Source organism: Mustela nigripes, chromosome 17 (assembly GCF_022355385.1).
Source record: "Mustela nigripes isolate SB6536 chromosome 17, MUSNIG.SB6536, whole genome shotgun sequence".
Classification (NCBI taxonomy): domain Eukaryota; kingdom Metazoa; phylum Chordata; class Mammalia; order Carnivora; family Mustelidae; genus Mustela; species Mustela nigripes.
Window position 1 is genome coordinate 56,539,273 of NC_081573.1, and position 16,427 is coordinate 56,555,699.

Below are 16,427 nucleotides of genomic sequence, written 5' to 3' on the forward strand. Positions count from 1 at the left end.
AACGCCAGAGCACAGGCCCCGGAGAGGTTGGGGTTACCCCCCCCCGCCCCCACCCCGGCTCCCCACTTCCGATCTCCCACTCGGGCTGTGGCATTCTGTTTTCACTTTTTTCGCTTGGGCGCAACGTGGCTAATGGTGAATTTTTTTTCCCACGTTGGGGGCGGGGAGCGAAATATGGATGTGTTCATTTTATAGGGTTTTTTTTTCCCCCTTTAATAATAATGCTTTAAAGATGTCTGACATCTGTAACTAACAGCTGGCATCCTGTTATGGAAGAATGTCCTTTTATTTCAAAGCAGGTTGAACTGTCATTAATAGTATAATTAGGTGATTATCACTATATAGCAGAAAACTGCTTAATTGCAGAGATCGCTTTTCTAGAATTCCAGTCTTTTTATGGTTATATTTGTTTTAGCTGCTTGAATTTTCATGATATTTTGGCATTTGGTACGCTGTCTCATTTTTGTGTGTGTGTATTTTTTTTTCTTCCTGTTTTTTAATGTGTCTGACAGCTGTCTTCGGGAGCATTTGGTCCCGAGGAATCTTCTGGTATTAAAGCAGCTCTAGGGAGCGTTACCTGGAAGAGGTCCCCCGCCCCCCCCAGTTTAACCCACTCTGCACCAGGCCGAGTCCTTACAGGAGCAGGCCTGGGAATTTATCTGATCCCACTGTGGATAATAGTGTGAAATTAGGCATTTAACCCTAGAGCCAAGGTTGTCTGTTAAGAGGCCCCTTTTACAATGCAATTTATTTTTATGGTGCGTCCTTAATACACAGGATTACCAAATGCTTCGGAGTTGCGTGGATTCTGAAGAGAAAGGCACACGTCAAGGGACGTGATCTCGGATGTCACCGGACGTTGGAAATAGAAGGTCTTGCAGAATCCGAGAGGGGAGAGTTTATCTTTCCCAACAGGACTTGGAATGAATGCAGAGGTTTCGGGGTTACCCTTGAAAAGCCAGCGGGAGCCAGGCGCTGCCCCTCCGTGAGCCCCCCACCTCTTCCCAGGCCTCGGGGCTGTGCGGTGTCCCAAAGCAGAGCCCTGTTTTCCTAGAAACTCAGCCCTCCTGGGGACGGGTGTGTGCCGGGTGTGGTGACAGTTTTATGCCCGATGTAGAGTTTTTACCCTGTGTCCTTCCTACCAGGTCCAGGAGAGACTGCCCCGGGGCTGGGCAGGTGCTCCCCTGGCCAGGCGTGGGGTGACCTTGGGTACCTCATATGTCTGCCTGGCCTCTGCCAACCCCGGGGGATCTTCCGCAGGCCCCTGGGTTGTCCTGCCCAGGGGGCAGGGCGGGGTCCTCCCGGATGGCAGAACTTGAAGGCCGCCTTTATATCCCCCTCCCCGTGTCCTCCTGGAGGTGGGATGACCTGCCCCTGGCAGCTTCCGAGAGCTGAGCGAGGCTGCGCCAGGTGTGGAGGCAGCGCCAGGTGTGGAGGCAACCACGGGGTGGGTGACCTTCCGGAAGGAGGGAGCAGGGATGCAGGCCCCCCCACCCCAGTACGAGTGCTCAGGGGACCCTGGGGAAGTTCTTGCTGAGAAGTGGACTGTGCGTTCCATGTACTTTGTTTTCAGCTGCTGTGTCCAGGGGCCCACCGGCCCTGCTGAGGGTGATGGAGGGAGTGATTCGGATCCAGCCAGAGTGGGCAAGGGGGCTCTGCCCGACAGGGACCCCACTGTCCTGCAGCAGGGACCTCTGAGTTCCTGCCCTGCACCCCAGCCCAGCTGTGCCTGCCTTAGTCCTCTGAGTCCTCCTACCCTCCCATTGCTCAGAGGAGGCAGCGGAGCCTGGAGAGGGAGTCGCCCATCCAGGGTGTGACAGTGGCACGGAGGTCTGGGGTGGCTGGGTGGGTTCGATCCGTGGCTCCAGAGAGTTGCAGTGGTAGGCACAACCTGTCCCTTGTGCCTAAGGATTCTTTCCACCTTTGCAAGAGTTTCCGGGACAAGGCAAGGTGACCTGGCAGCAGTAGAGATAGAGGCCCTGAATCGAGGTGGTCCCTGGCCGGTCCCACAGCTCCCCAGGTCTCCAGGATTTTGTGATTCTCAGATGGGCCTTCCAAGCTGGTCAGACGCCGGTGGGCTGGCTCCTAAGGACAGGAAGGTGGGGGGTTGCCTTCCTTGGCTTGGTTCCCTTCTGCAGAGCAGAAGAGAGACTGGGCTTGGCTGCCGCAGCTGAGCATGGATGGCAGAGCAGTGGCTGGTGCTGTGTGGCTCTAGGCAGGTACCGTCCCTGTCTGAACCTTGTGGCTGCCAGCCACCTGGTGCTGGGAGGCTGTGGGAGCGCCTTGGGCATCTTCAGGGCCGGCTCCTCCCACACCCTCCTGCTGGCCTACTGGGCTTTGGTGATTGGCAGCAGCCCTCCCCCCATTCTGGGACTGCCAGAGCAGCCCCAGATGCTGTGTGGGGGCCCCTGGGGTGGCGGTGCTGGACAGCTGCCACTGCATGGCCGGCCCTGGGTTTTATGGGCAGAGGATAAGTAACCTCTTGTCAGCGTTTCCACCTGAATGCCCCTAATAACACTGATAGCGATAGCATGGCGGCTGGGACCCAGTGTGGGCCGGGGTGGGGTTAGGGGCCTCACTCAGGGCTGGTGCGGTGACCTGCAGTGGGTGTGGCCACAGCCTGATGCACTTGGGCTCGCAGTTGATGAAAGCATGGGTGCCTCAGCCTCTCTGTGCCCCTGGTCCAGGGCTGTACCCCTTTTACAGGTGGGCCAGCGAAGGCTTGGAGAACTTTTTCCCACCACTCACCAGCTTGTGTGCCTGGCCCTTTGCTTATATTATCTCTTGTTCTTCTGCAGCAAGAATGGGGTAGCTGTTCCTGGTTTTGTGCTGCCGAGGAGAAAGCCTAAGAGGGCGATTGGAACCTGGGCCTGCTCTTCCCTACGCAGTGGGCTGAGTGGTCCCTTCAGGTGGATCCCCTGGAAGTAATCTTAGCAGCACTGTTGGTTGTGGTGCTGTGCATGGTGCTCCCTTACTGCACATGGTCCCACCCCAGGGCCTTTGCATACCCACTGCTTGTGGCCCTGCCAGTGCTTTTCGTGCACCTGACATGCATTTCCTGTGTATTTTACTGTTTATCACCCCAGCTGGACTGTCAGCTCTGCCAGAACAGGGGGAGAGAGAGAGAGCGAGCTGGTTTGTCTCGTTCACAGTCGTATCTTGTGCTGACAGAGTGCCTGGCATGCAGGAGACGAACGCCTGGTAGTTGGAAGCTCCATCTCCGTGCAGGTCACAGCCAGTCTGTGGCTCAGGATCTGTGGTTCTCTGTCCTTAGGAAGCCTCAGCAGAGAGGACCCTAGTGATGCTAACTCTTGGGGTGGGGGGCGGGGAACCCGAGTGGGCTTCGGGGCAGGGGTGGTGGGACAGAGCGGGGCCCTCCCCTGGGCAGGACTTCTGCCTTGGGGTGCACCAGGGCTTTCTGCACCATCCAACCCACCCACTTCTTTTGAAATTCTGGCTGGGGCCAGCTGGGGGCGGGGGGTCAGTCACACACACAGCCTGCTTTGTATCCTTGGAATCCTTCTATTGCCAACTTGTTGGGGAGGGCGCTTTGTATTGTAAATTTCCACCGAGTAATTATGTCGTAATGTATGATAATCCAGCCTGGCCCCGTTGCTGGGCAGCCTGTGTCAGCTGGGAGCCTGGGCCTGCTGTGGGCAGGGTGGCTGGGGTCAGAGCGACATGTCCTGGGGATCTGGGGGCAGCAGGATTGGCTGCGTCACTCCTGAGGGACTTGGGTCGGGGCTTGGGGGATTTCCCTCTACCCGAGTGTGGGGGGAGCTCCCACTCACGGTTTCTTTGCGGTGTGGTTCCCTAACCTGCCCTCGTCTGAGTAGAGTGGCCCCTCCAAGGAGCCACGGGTCCTGTGGCAGAGCTCTCTGTGGTCCAGGCTAGGAGGAAGATCGTTACCTATCGAGTCTTAGGTGAGAACCAGCCCTAAAAGATCATCCAGGCCTGGTTTGAATTCACAAATGTGACACTTACTCCATTCAGCCAACATTTTTGGAGCATTTACTCTGTGTTGGGCACCGGGGTTCCAGGACTAAACTAAGCTGACAGAAATTCCTGAACTCCTGGACCAGACGTAGAAGTTGGGGCAGCAGACGGCAGACGGGGTAAGTTAGGTGTACCTCAGACTGTTACAAAGGAAAGGGGATGGCGGTGCGGAGGTGAGGGCAAGGTAGGGTTTTCAGGTGGACAGGCCAGGGTGAGCCTTATTGAGTAATAGCCTCGATGGGAGTGAGGGAGCCAGTCCAGGAGATTTCTAGGGGAAGAGACTCTAAACCAAGGGAATGGCATGTGCAAAGGCCCTGTGGCTAGAACTTTGCTAAGCTCCTCGGTCCCTCAGCTCTTAATGTCTGCTCTGTCAGCGTTCACGGAGCTCCTGCAAACCGTGGGGAAGGTGTACAAGATCAAGAGAGGACTCTGGGTTGGACAGGTATTCTTGCCCCGCAGTGGGAAAGTCGGTGGTGATAGGGGAAAAGCGATGGCTCGGAGAGAGGGTGAGTGGGGGAGAAGTGAGCGTGGGTGTGCTCTTCCTGGAGAAGCCATAGGCCTAGGACAGCAGGTGGTGAGCTCGAGAGCTGAGCAGAGGCTGAACCCCAGGACAGGAGGGCACGGCTGGTGTCTTTCCTTTGTGGGGACACAGAGAAGCCTGGCAAGCCTCATCTGGCCCCTTCCTCCCTCAGCTGAGGGGACACATTCAGCTCCATTCAATTCAGGCCCCAACTGACCCCCAGGAGGTCACGTGTCTTGCTGGCCCAAGCAAGCCTGGCCACGGTGGCTGACCCATGTAGGGGGGGAGCAGGGATCGCTGTTAGGAATGGAATGCTTGTGCCGTGCCCCCCAAAGCCCTAAGTTAAAGCGCTAGTTCCCCCACCCCCCACCCCCCGTGTGGCTGTGTTCTGACAAAGGACCTCTGAGGACGTAGTTAAAGTTCAGCGAGGCCACGGGAGGAGCCGCGTTCTGGTAGGATTGGGGTTTTAGCGAGAACAGACCGGTGAGCTCTTTGTCTCGGTCATGTGAGGTCGTAGGTCACGTGCACCCTGCCAAGAAAGTTCTCACCCAACACTCACCCTGGCAGTGCCTTGGTCTTGGACCTCAGCGTCCAGACCTGTAAACGAGGAAGTAAAGAACCTGTTGTTGGAGCCGCTCGGTCCGTGCTGTTCTGCTCCATGGCCCAAGCGGAGACCATGACAGTGACCGAGGCCATGATCTAACCCCAGGCATGGTGTCCCTGGCCTGCCAGGCGCTATGTGAGCCTGGCAGCTTGGCCGACCTCCCTGCGTGCAGAGCCACGCCCTGGGCCTGACCTGGTGAATGGCTTTAATAAGGGTTTGGGGTAGAATCTAGGAACGGGGCTCCCTGAGCGGGGGCATGGGGGGTGGGGGGTGGGCAGTGCTCTGCAGGGACAGAGACCACTTTCCCTCTCCCTTCCATGCTGGGAGTGAGGCAAGTGGCAGTTCTGAAGAGGGAATGGGGAGGCAGGGGCCAGGGAGACAGACTTTGAGGTCAGGCCGTGGGGAGCAGGTTGCTGGGGTCCAGGATGCTCAGTGTGTCCCGGGACAAGGCCTGACAAGGCCAGTGCCGTGCAGAACTTACATCCTGGGAGCTCTGGTGCCACGATAAGCCCTGGGGGCATGCTCCTGGGCTTAGGATTTGGGGGAGCTGGGGAGCTGAGAGTCGGTGGACCTGTCCTGTTTCTGTGCCACTGTTGAGCAGTAGGACCCTGAGGCAGGCCCCTGGGGAATCTGGTCCTCCTGGGTCCTGGCTCCCTGACTCCAGAGGCGTGTGTGAAGACATGCAGGGGACAGGGACAGGCTTGGTCCGGTGACTTGGCTGGCCAGTGGGCGCTGAGCCTTGCTTTACCGCCCGTCTCTGATCCTAGGGATCGAATGGGAGTCTGCGTGGCACTGCTGGCAGCTGCCCGGAACTTCCCACGCGTGACTCGGCGCACCAGGCTGACCTCCAGCCTGCGTTCAGCATGCCCCATGGCTGTAGCTTCCCAGACCCGGCCAGCGACTCTGGTTCAGGGGACCTGGGCTAGAGCCCGGGGGTCTGCACTCCTCAGAGTACCCTCACCCCACCCGCATGGCCCGTCAGATTCAGGAAGCAGGTACCCACAGTGCGAGCGTGTGTGGGGGGGGTCTGAACCCCCAGAGTAGGGCGGGCTTCGTGGAGACTGGGCGCCCAGCCTGCCGTGAGGGGCGCAGACGCGGGGGGAGGGCGTGGGGGGCACACGCAGCCGCTTCTGCGCGAACCCTGGTGTCATCTCACTTAGAACTCTAAACCTGGCAGATGTAAAAGGATGCACTTAGCACCCCAAACAGGGCTCTGCAAACATTGCCCTCCTCCCTGGAGGCGTCAGCACCCGCGGATTAATGTGTCCCGGGAAGAAGGGAGCGTGCCAAGATTCCGCGTGACCTCGGATCTTCAGTGCGTCCGGGGTGGGAGGCGGCGACAGTCGTTGGCTGGGGTTCAGGGGGCTCGGGAGGCCCCCGTGTGCTGGTGATGCCAAGCGCGGGAAAGGAGAGGGTGTTCTCGGGGCCTTTCTGGGAGCCAGCCAGAGCCCAGTCACTTGGAGGAGGACAGAGCCTCCTTGGCCCCAGATCAACAAGAGAGCCCCTCGCCAAGGGGAGGGGTCCCTCCTGGCTTGCTCCTGCCCCTGGGTGCCCTCTGGAGCCTCGTGGCCTCCCCCCCAGCCCTCCGGCCGGTACCCTGCCCAGGGGCACCCCGAGCTGGGGCCTCCCTGTGTTGGTAAATTGAGCTGCTTTTCTCCCCGGTTCCGGGCGTCAGGGGTGGGGCTGGGCCGTCCCGTGCACCCCCCTCGCCTCTTAATGCCTTTTCACTCCCAGCGCCCGTCTGTGGGGCCCGCGGTTGGTCGGCAGCCTTGTCATTTAGCTGTTCCAAGCCAGCGATCGGGAAGCAGCACAAACTGTGGCATTTGCTGAGCGTAAAAATTCAATTAATTCCAGAAGACAGATTAAATATAAGTGAGTTTTAATAATTTGCTGTAAAGTCGGAGGATTACTGGGGGCACGAGAAGGGAAGCCACACAGGCACGCGTGAGCAGGTTGGCACGGCCCCGGGGATGCCAGCCGGGATGCTTCCCGCCCCCCCCCCCCCCCCCGCGCCTTTCTCCCTACGGGACGTGGCCCTGAGGCCCAGTGGCCACCTGCCGCAGGGGGGCGTTGTCCTGGGGGTCTCTGGGTGGGATTCTAGAAGCCAGTGGTGAGTGAGGCCGGCCCAGGCTTCCGGCACCCTCACGCGCCTCTCCGCCAGCGGAGGGACAGGTGGCTGGACTCGAGTGAGTGTGTGTGCCCCACGCTCTGTTCTGCTGGTGTCTCCTTTGCCCCCTGAGTCTCGCCTTTCTTTGCCTGATCTGGGGCCCCCCAGAGTCGACGGCTTCCGGGCCTGGGCGCAGGGCTGGTTTTGTCGTCCTAACTTTTGAGGAGGTGAAGTGAGGTGGAGGAAAGGCCTGTGGACCCCTCCGATGCCCAGGCTCTGGGGTCCGCCCCCCCCCCACGACCCACACGTTCGCACACCCGCCCACGTTCTCATGCCAGCGTGTGGGTGCACGCGCAGTCACACACGGTCCTGCCCCAGAGAGCCGGCAAGTTCGTCACCTTCCCGAGTTCCCCGTGATTCAGACGCATCTGGGAGGCAGTCTGCTCTCCGCGCCTGTCTTTTGTCTTCTCCCACTGCCAAAACACACACACACAAAAACCCCAAAATGAGGCCTGACCCAGAAAAGGCAGTGGGTGGAGGGGGCTGTCTGGAGCCTGCCTCCCCGGCCGCCCCTGCCCCGGGGGGGAGGGAGTGAGAGAAAGGAAGCAGGCCGCTTTTCTGTCAAGACAGTGATGGTCCAGTGAGTACAAAATGCTGTTTCAAAGCCAGGGCTCGTCACCACCGCTTCCCACTGTGATCTCCGTAGATTTCTTTGTCTCCTTCAATTGGCCCTAATTATGGAACTGGAGGCTGCCTGATCAGTTTCATTCTTGTCATGAAATCCTGAGGGCACGCATGGGGACGGGGACACAGGCTCGCCAGCTGCACGGCCCCGAACGCTGGCCTTGGCTCTTTGTGTGTGTGTCTGCGCGTGTGTGTGTGTGTGTGTGTGTGTGTGCGCGCGCGCGCGCGCACATGCGCTTGTGCGCGTGCTCAGCTGTGTGTGCGCGCGCGCGAGCACGTGCTTGGAGACCTGCCTCGTCCCCTCTGCTCGCTCCCCAAGATGCCTGGCTGGTTGTGGGGGGGCCCTCTTTTTGGGCAGGAGGGAGTTCCCAGCGGACCTCCCAGCTGAGAACTGGCTAGCCGGGATGTGCATATGGTAAGCAGGCTGCGATGCCGGCGGCCACCGAGATGAACACCTGCAAAGATGAAAGCCACAGCCAAGCGCGGCTCGCCCTGCCCTCCCTCCACGCTCCCTCTAATGCCCTAATTATGCCGTGTTTGTTTCAGTAATTTACACTCTCCGGGTACTGATCCATCAATAATGAATGTATTACCTGTCTCCGGGTAAGGTTTGGGGGGATCCGGGAGGCTGCTCTGAAACCGTCTGCAGAGCAGCAGGTCGGGGAGGCAGAGGGAGCCCCCCCCCCCCGCTCACCCCCCCCCAGCCTTCCTCTCTCCCCGCCCTCCTTACTCAGATGGCAGCCTGTTTGGCAAAAGCCGTCTGAGGCTGGGACTTGGTTCGGCTTTTCCGTTCCCCCTCCGTTTTATGCCTTTTTAATATTTAAAGCCATCATTGGGATGAGCGATAAAATTCTTTCAAATCAAATTTTATCCTCCAATCTCGTGCTCTGCTTCCCTCTGGCCGGAAAAGTTGGCGGGGGCCGCGGGGGCCGAGCAGGGGCTCACGGGGGCCGGTCCCGGTGGAGCAGAGTGCCTGTGCCCACGCAGAGGTTGCCCGAGGCCACCCCACCCCCACTGCCCGCACAGCCTCCCTCCCAAACCCCTGCGGAAGAACTAGTGGGATCTGCACGGTCTGGACCGTGACCAGTGGCGGGCCCACCTGGGATGCACCGGGGGCACCGGTCCAGGGCCAGATCCCGTGGTATGAGGCTGCAAGTCCTCCTCCTCCCTTTTGCTGATGGGAAGGCGCTGCCAGGGCAATTTTTAAAAGGTTTGGGGGGAGGAGAAAAACTCACCAAAAGGCGTGATGAGCTGTGGGCAGTTTGCAGGGAGAGGGGAGAGAGAGGGCAGCCATGGCGTCCACCTGCTGTTGTCTCAGGAGCGGGCCGAGAGGATGGGCCCAGAGAACGCGCTTGGCCTCCAGGCACCAGCCTCTGCAGCTTTGCAGCCGAGCCTGCGTGACGCTGGCCTCCGGGAGCCCCGAGGTCTCTCCCTGCGTGGCCGCAGGGGCCTGTCTGGATGCTCTGGCCGGTGGCTCTGCCTGGGCTGGCTGGCTTCTTTCACCCCTTCCGGCCGCCTGCACAGCCTCGGGGACGCCGACCCCAGCGGGCGTCTCCAGTGTTGCTCGCCGTTTCTCGGACCTCTTGCTTTGGCGCGTTGGTGTTGGGGGCTGTCTTTCTGCCTGGCTGTACCTCCATTTGGGCTGGGGCGCAGAGAGGGCTTCCTGCTCCGTCCCAGCTGGAGTCTGGAACCCTCCCCTGAGTTGCAGCCCGGCACCGGGTCATGGTCCTGGGCAGATCCCCTCCTTTCTCTGTGCTTCAGTTACCAACCTTGTCAGCCTGCTGGCGACGGCGCTAGCAAGGGTCCTTCGAGATTTCAGGCGGGACACTGAGCCAGGTCTCCTGCCCCCACACCCACCCGCCCCCAGTCTCAGCTCTAAGGCCCGCAGGTGCAACATGGTGCCCCGTGAGGAGCGTGTACTCAGAGCTGGCCCGCCTGCCTTCGCTTCCTGACTCTGCTACTCACCAGCTGTGTGACCTTGGGCAAAACACTTAACCTCTCTGGGCCTCCGTTCCCTCCCTCGTAAAATGGTAACAGAAGAATCTACCTCATGGTAAGACGTGGGGCTTTGCCGGGATTCCACGTTAAGTACCCAGAATGGCCGACTGCCGTTATTACACTGATAAATTTTCTGTCCGTTACCTAGGAGGTAGGACAGTAATGATGTCGTCTGAGGCTTACCAAGGTAGTGACTTGTTTCATATCAGAGGTCCAGGAAAGGGCTCATGAGCTATGAGTGTCCCAGGGCCGCCGTGGCCGAGGACCCCCAGCTTCGTGGCTGAGATGGCACGCGGGTATCCTCACCCAGCTCTGGGGTCCTGAAGTCCGAAATCAAGGTGGCTGTCGGCAGGGCTGGTCCTTCTGAGGTCCTTGCAATCTGTCCCAGGCCCCCCTCCCCCAGCCTGTAGACAGCCACCTTTTCCCCCAAAAGTCTCCTCACAGCATCTGCCCATGTGCGTCTGTCTCTGGGTCCACACTTCAAAATGACGCCAGCTCCATGGCATCAGGGGCTCCCTCTGCTCCTGTGACCTCATGGGAGCTAATTAAAGGACATCTGCAATGGCCCTGTTTCCACATGAGGTCCCAGTCTCAGGTCCTGGGATCAGAGCTACCAACCTGAGACTCTGGGGCGGGGCGGGCGCCGAGCTCAGCGGAGCATGGCCTCAGACCCAGGGATCCTTCCAGCTCCCAAGCGTGAGCTGGGCCCAAAAGGTGTCCCAGCCCACATCACACCTCCTGCCCTCGGAGCAGGTTGTCGGGGGAGCACGCGTGCGGAACCCAATGCTGGCTGACGTTTAAATTTTCAATAACTGCAGCAAGTCATGAGGGAGAGAGAGGTGCCCACGGTTGCCAGGGGTCTCCCTGTAGTTGGTTTTTACGGAGCAACCTCAGTTGGGAGTGTGGGCTGGTTGATGTCTGTCTGTCTCACGGGGAGTGCCGTCGCCCCTCCGAGGCATGGAATGTAGGCAGGGGCACCTCATTCCTTCAGCAGCCCGGAGAAGCACAAACGGGGTGGCCCTTGGCCCCGGGCCGCCGGGTGCCGCCTGGACACTCCAGCGGGAGGATTGAAACCCCCCACTCCCACGGGAGGGAGTCTGGAGGGCCGACTGTGGAAAATGAAAATAAATAAATAAGAGCGGGCCGGAGAAATAAGGGGGAAAACAGCGATGTGGAGCCCCAATTGCTAGCAGATGGTGCTGGTATTAGGAAAATGAAAATACATGCAGTAAATTTGCTATTTGCCAGTGTTAATTTCTTATCCCAAGGTAAAACCTTCCCCCTGGCCCTAGCCATGCCATCTGCACGTTCATAAAATACATCACAGCAGAACCAACGGAGCGGCAGTGTGCATGTGGGGCTCCGGGTGGTCGGGCGCCAAGGCGGGGCCGCGGGGGACGCAGACGCACCTGCTGGGGTCCTGGGGACGTGCCCTCGGCTTCCCACCTTCAGCGCGGGGCCCTGGAGGTGTGCGCCCGGGTCCCGTGGGGGCTTCACAGAGTAGAGCCCTGGGTTGAGGGGGTTGGGGGAACCTGTTAGGATCCCCCGGGAAGTTCTCCCCCACAAGAACCCACTGCTGCCCCCAGTTGTCCCCAGGGAGTTGGTGCTAGCAGGGCTGGTGGTCCCTGTCTCCTCATCCCAACCACAGCCTCAGAGCCTCTCACGTCTGGGCAAGAAGAGTGTTCAGTCTTTGCAGGACAGGCAGCCCCGGACGGAGCCCTGCTTAAGCCTCAAGTCTTGCTGGGGTCCTACCCCTATAACCTCCCTGTGGTGGTCCTCCTGGTTCTCTCCAGCCCTTCCCAGTTGCCAGGAGCTTAACTGGTGAGGCCACCCTTCTGGGGGTGGGAACAGCATCCTCAGCAGCTTCGGTTCCCCCCACCCGCTCCCGACTTCCGGCATCCCACTCGGTCCACCCTGCAGGAGAGCAGAACTGGGCCGACCCCCCGGATGCATCCACCGTGCCTGCTGGGGAGAGGGAGCCTTGTGCGCACCTGCTTTTCCGATGTGATGTCCCCTACGTGGTCTCAGTCCAGCTGTGGAGGGTGGACCTTCGAGCCCCTCAGGCCGCCCCTAAACCTGGAGCAGGCACTGCCTGTGCCCAGGGATGACTGGTGCTGCCCCCTCCTTCCCACAGCGTGCCCTGGGGGGCCGGGGCCCAGCCGGGCCGCTCTGTCTGCTAATTACCAGTGTGGGAACGGCTTTATGGTCCTCTGGGGCCCTGAGAGAGCCCCCCACATCTGGTCAATTGATGCTGAATCTGTAATTCGGATGACATACAGCCCCAGCCAGCTCTCCAAATGAGGCGATTAAAAGGCTCTTCTCCTCCTCCTCTGAAGAACAAGCAAAACCAGGACCTTCTTTTTTATTTCGCGGGATTGATGGGCCCTGCCCGTGCCCTTTGCTAGGACAAGTATTATCAGGAATACCTCTGTATTTCCCGACTTTGCAGGCTGCATAAATCTCCTATCAACTCAGGCAGGCGGCAGAGTGCTTTCCTGGAGGGAGGCCGGCCTCTGTCGAGCGGGGGTGTAGGCTGCCGGGGGTGGGGGCCTGCGGCCTGTCTGCCCCCAGCCCGGCTCTGCGCCTGGCTGTCCTGACTTCAGCCCCCGCCTGCCCCCCACAACCTGCCCTTCCCCTGCCCCCACCCTCCTAGCCAGAGCAAGAAGAGCGCTTGGCATGGTTTCATCTCTGGAGTGGGTGTTTGCACGGGAGGCATCACGCCCAGAGATGCCGTCCGGGGCCTGCACGGTGGCTGGGGGTCTGGCGGGTCCATTGCTTGGCGGCAGGGGTGGGAGAGTGGGTGCACGCTGGTGCCCCCTGAGCTGCCGACCCGCCGCCCATCGGAGGCTGAGCTGGGTGCGGTTGGTCAGGCCCAGGCCCTGGTTGGAGTTTCCCTGGTGTCTCTGGGAAGGGGTGGATCCCGCCTTTTTTATATCACCAGTTAATTCCTCAAAGGAATGGCGTTTAGGAAGCGTTTCGTGTGAGCGTGTGAGCAGCGGTGTGAGTGAGCCCGCACGCGCACGCGTGAGACTGGGAGCGGGGGTCGGTGAGACAGCGTGTTGGGGGCGGGGGGAACACAGCAGGCGTGGAGGGGTCTCTGGCCGCTCCTCGGTGGAAGGAGGCCGGCCTTTGCGGTCAGGCCCGGGTCCTACTCTTGGGACCTGCTGGCGGCCCGCAGAACGTCCCCAAGGTTCAGCAGGGGGATCCGTGGGACAGTGCTGTGCGTACAGAGTGGCCCGGCGGTCTGTGGGATTAAGCACAGCGTTCTTGGGGGACAGGACAGGCTCTAGCACTGGACTGGGGATGGCGTGCGGCCGGGTGCCTGTGGGACAGACCCAGAGGCCACCTGAGACCCGGCTGGAGGAGGGCCCAGGCCGCCTGCCCTTTCCTGCTCATCTCCGGGGAGGCCAGACGTGGGTGTTGCCTTGGGCCTTGTTCTCCCCAGCGTGTGAAGACGCGGTAGGGCGTCCCCCCCACCCCGGCGATGTGGCATGAGGGGTTCTCCTGACAGACTTTGAGGGGAGGGTCCATTGACGTCATCAGAGAGAACACCTGACCCCAGGGCATGGGGTCCCCTCCAGGCCGCACCTGCTTTATCTCAGGGCTCCTGAAGAGACCCCGGGCACCGATTGTTAAGGCGGAGTTTTCTGTGACCTTGCTCCCCCAGGCCCCGACCCTGGAGCTGAGACCCCCAACCCCGGGAGGGCGGAGGCGAGCACGGCCGTTGAGACTATGGGACGGGAGGCCTGGGCGCCCAGGCGTCCTCTCTCCACTCCCCCTTTTCCTGGGGACTCTGCGCTGGCAGGGAATGGGCTTCTTTCTTTTTTTTTTTTTTTTTTTAAAGATTTTATTTATTTATTTGACACAGAGAGATCACAAGTAGGCAGAGAGGCAGGTGGAGAGAGAGAGGAGGAAGCAGGCTCCCCGCTGAGCAGAGAGCCCGATGCGGGACTCGATCCCAGGACCCCTGAGATCATGATCTGAGCCGAAGGCAGCGGCTTAACCCACTGAGCCACCCAGGCGCCCCAGGGAATGGGCTTCTAGAGAGCCGCCCCCTCCTCCTGTGGCCTGGCTTGGGGCAGCGGAGAGGCTCCTGGAGAGAGTCACCAGGTGTCGGCAGCAGTGCGGGGGGTGTCTCCTGAGCTGGTGGGGGCTTTGTGCCCCAAACCTCGCCCCGGACCTCGGCAGGCTCTGGCTGGTGGCGCGGGCTGTCTCCCTGGTCAGCAGGCCCTGCGGTCAGGGCTCCGGCCTCACCAGGACTCCCATCCTGCTCCTTTTCCACGCCGACACCGCGTTCCAAGGAGACGCTCGTCACTCGTTGGTTCTCGGCAGAAGCGAACAGCCAGGCTGCTCTGTCCAGGTGCTGGGATTTGTCCACGAACAAAACGGAAATTCCTGGCCTCCCACAGCTGACCTTCCAGGCCAGCGCTGTCAGGCGGCACATTGGACGGTGGTGGAATGTTCTAGGGATTCGATGCACAGTTGGAGGGCACCACCGACGTGGGGCTGTGGAGGACTTGAAATGTGCCTCCCTCGACGAGGAGTGGAGCTTTCCTTCTATTTACTTTTTGATTTATTTCGATGTGCCACCTGTGGCCCAAGGCCACCCGGCCGCTGGACTGGGGCGCTGATCGAATGCGAGAAAACTCACAGCAGGAACAGGTTTCTACTGGGTCTTCCTTTCCAGACCCCCTTCCCGTGTCTCAGAACCTTCCAGGAGCGTCTGGAGGGGGAGGGTTGCCTTAATCGCAGCAGACGGGCTCCAGCAGAACCCCGCTTCCTGAGGTGGGGGACCATCTCTTAGGTTGGTTTCTGTGTTTCACTTCTCATCCCGAGCTTGGCGTTTCGGGGCTGCTGATAGCTGTGTGAGGAGTGCCGGCGGGAACGCATGCACGACAGCCCCAGAGCGGCCATCTGCCGGCTGTGTGACCCTGAGCGAGTTGCTTAACCTCTCTGTGCTTCTGTTTGTGACAGTAACAATAAACTACTTCACAGGGTTGTTAGGAGGTTTATGGAGGGGGAGACGCCCCAGCCTGTGGAGCGGGTGTGGCAGGGCCCCGTGTAGGTGCTTTTAGATGCTGCTTCTATCAGTAATAGAGGAAGCCAGCCCCGAGCATGGTCCCCAGGCCTTCCCAGCAGCTGCTCATTTCTCTCTGGGTCCCTCCTTCCTCTGCTCAGCCATCCTGAGGAGACCTGGGTCTTGTTTGGGTATCCACAGCCCCTCCAGCTGTAAGGAACAGAGGACTCATTTCTCATTTCTTGTCCCTTGGTTCGGAAACTGAGCCCAGAGAGGACAGTGACCTGGCTGGGGTCAGACGGCTGTTTGGCCAGTCCCAGAGTTGGGGCCCATCCTGGGAGTCCCACGTTCTGGACAAGCAGGTCACTGTTGCTGGGTGTCACTTACTTGAGCAGGCCTGTTGGCAGCTCCTGCTAGCAGCTGCTCCCCGTGGGGCAGTCGCTCCAAGGACAGGCCCCAGAGAAGAGAGCGAATGGCCTGCCCTCCAGGAAGGGAGCTGGCCCCGCGGCCTCTCTGGAAGACCACTCGGGCAAGTACTTGAACCTCACTGAGCCTCAGTTTCCTACTCTGTGAAATGGGGCCACGGGTGCCGCGCCCCCGGGATGGGGAAGAACAGGTGAACTGATTCATACCACAGTGCGGAGCCGGGGTGGGGCTGCGGCTTCAGGGGACCCTGGGGAGTCACGGGTATTCTAGGGCCTTGGACGGAGGCGCCCAGGTCCCCTCCTGTCCCTGCACCCCTCCAGAGCCCCCAGCCGCCTTCACAGGCCCTGGTGCCTGGCTGCCGGTGGCCTTGGTCCTTGGAGTCAGCATGTCTGGTCCAGCCTGGCCTGCAGGTCAACCTGGGGTGCCTCCCCATAGGGCCCAGCCATGCCTGGCGGCCCAGCTGCCCTGACTCTCCTCTCCCAGGGCCTGATGTCATCCCTCAGGGCAGCCTGCCCCCCCCCCCCCCAGCAGGGAGCCGTTCCCACAGCCAGATCCTCCCCCGTCCCCTGCTCGCCCAGCCCCTTCCCCTCCATTCTCTCCCTCTCTCCCTCCTGCTCCCCCCCATAGCCCGGCCCCTTGGCCTCCCCTCCCCACAGGCCCCTCTGCTCCCCGCACCCCCACCCCGGGGGCTGCCCTGTGCCAGCTCCTGCCTGTGTGAATGTCTAATCTCCAGTTTTATTCGCTGGGCTCCAGCCATTTGCATAATCCACACAGTCACCCTGGTTTTAATTGCCCACGACTCTGCGGAAAGATCATGTGGTTAAGTGGTAAATCATAATTACATAAATAATTGCTTTGGCCACAGCAAGCTGCTTTTGTTACACCTGCCATCTGCTGGACCCGTTTTTTCTTCTGGCCAGAACAATGCGGTTCTGATGACAGAAGCATGCTGCTTCTCTCTTACGGGGGGCGGGGGGCTGGGGAGGGCGGGCGGTTGGGGGGGGGGGGGGGGGGGTTGAGTGGAGGGGCTCGGAAGCACAGCCTGGAAAATTGCCCGGTTGCTGGGGTCCGCGCC

At 60.4% G+C, this 16,427-nt stretch overlaps 1 protein-coding gene across 5 annotated transcripts in view; it reads left to right on the forward strand.

The window, feature by feature from the left end:
- Nucleotides 1-16,427, forward strand: part of GSE1 (Gse1 coiled-coil protein) — a 385,451-nt gene that overhangs the window by 304,985 nt on the left and 64,039 nt on the right. The gene's annotated exons all lie outside the window — the stretch shown is intronic.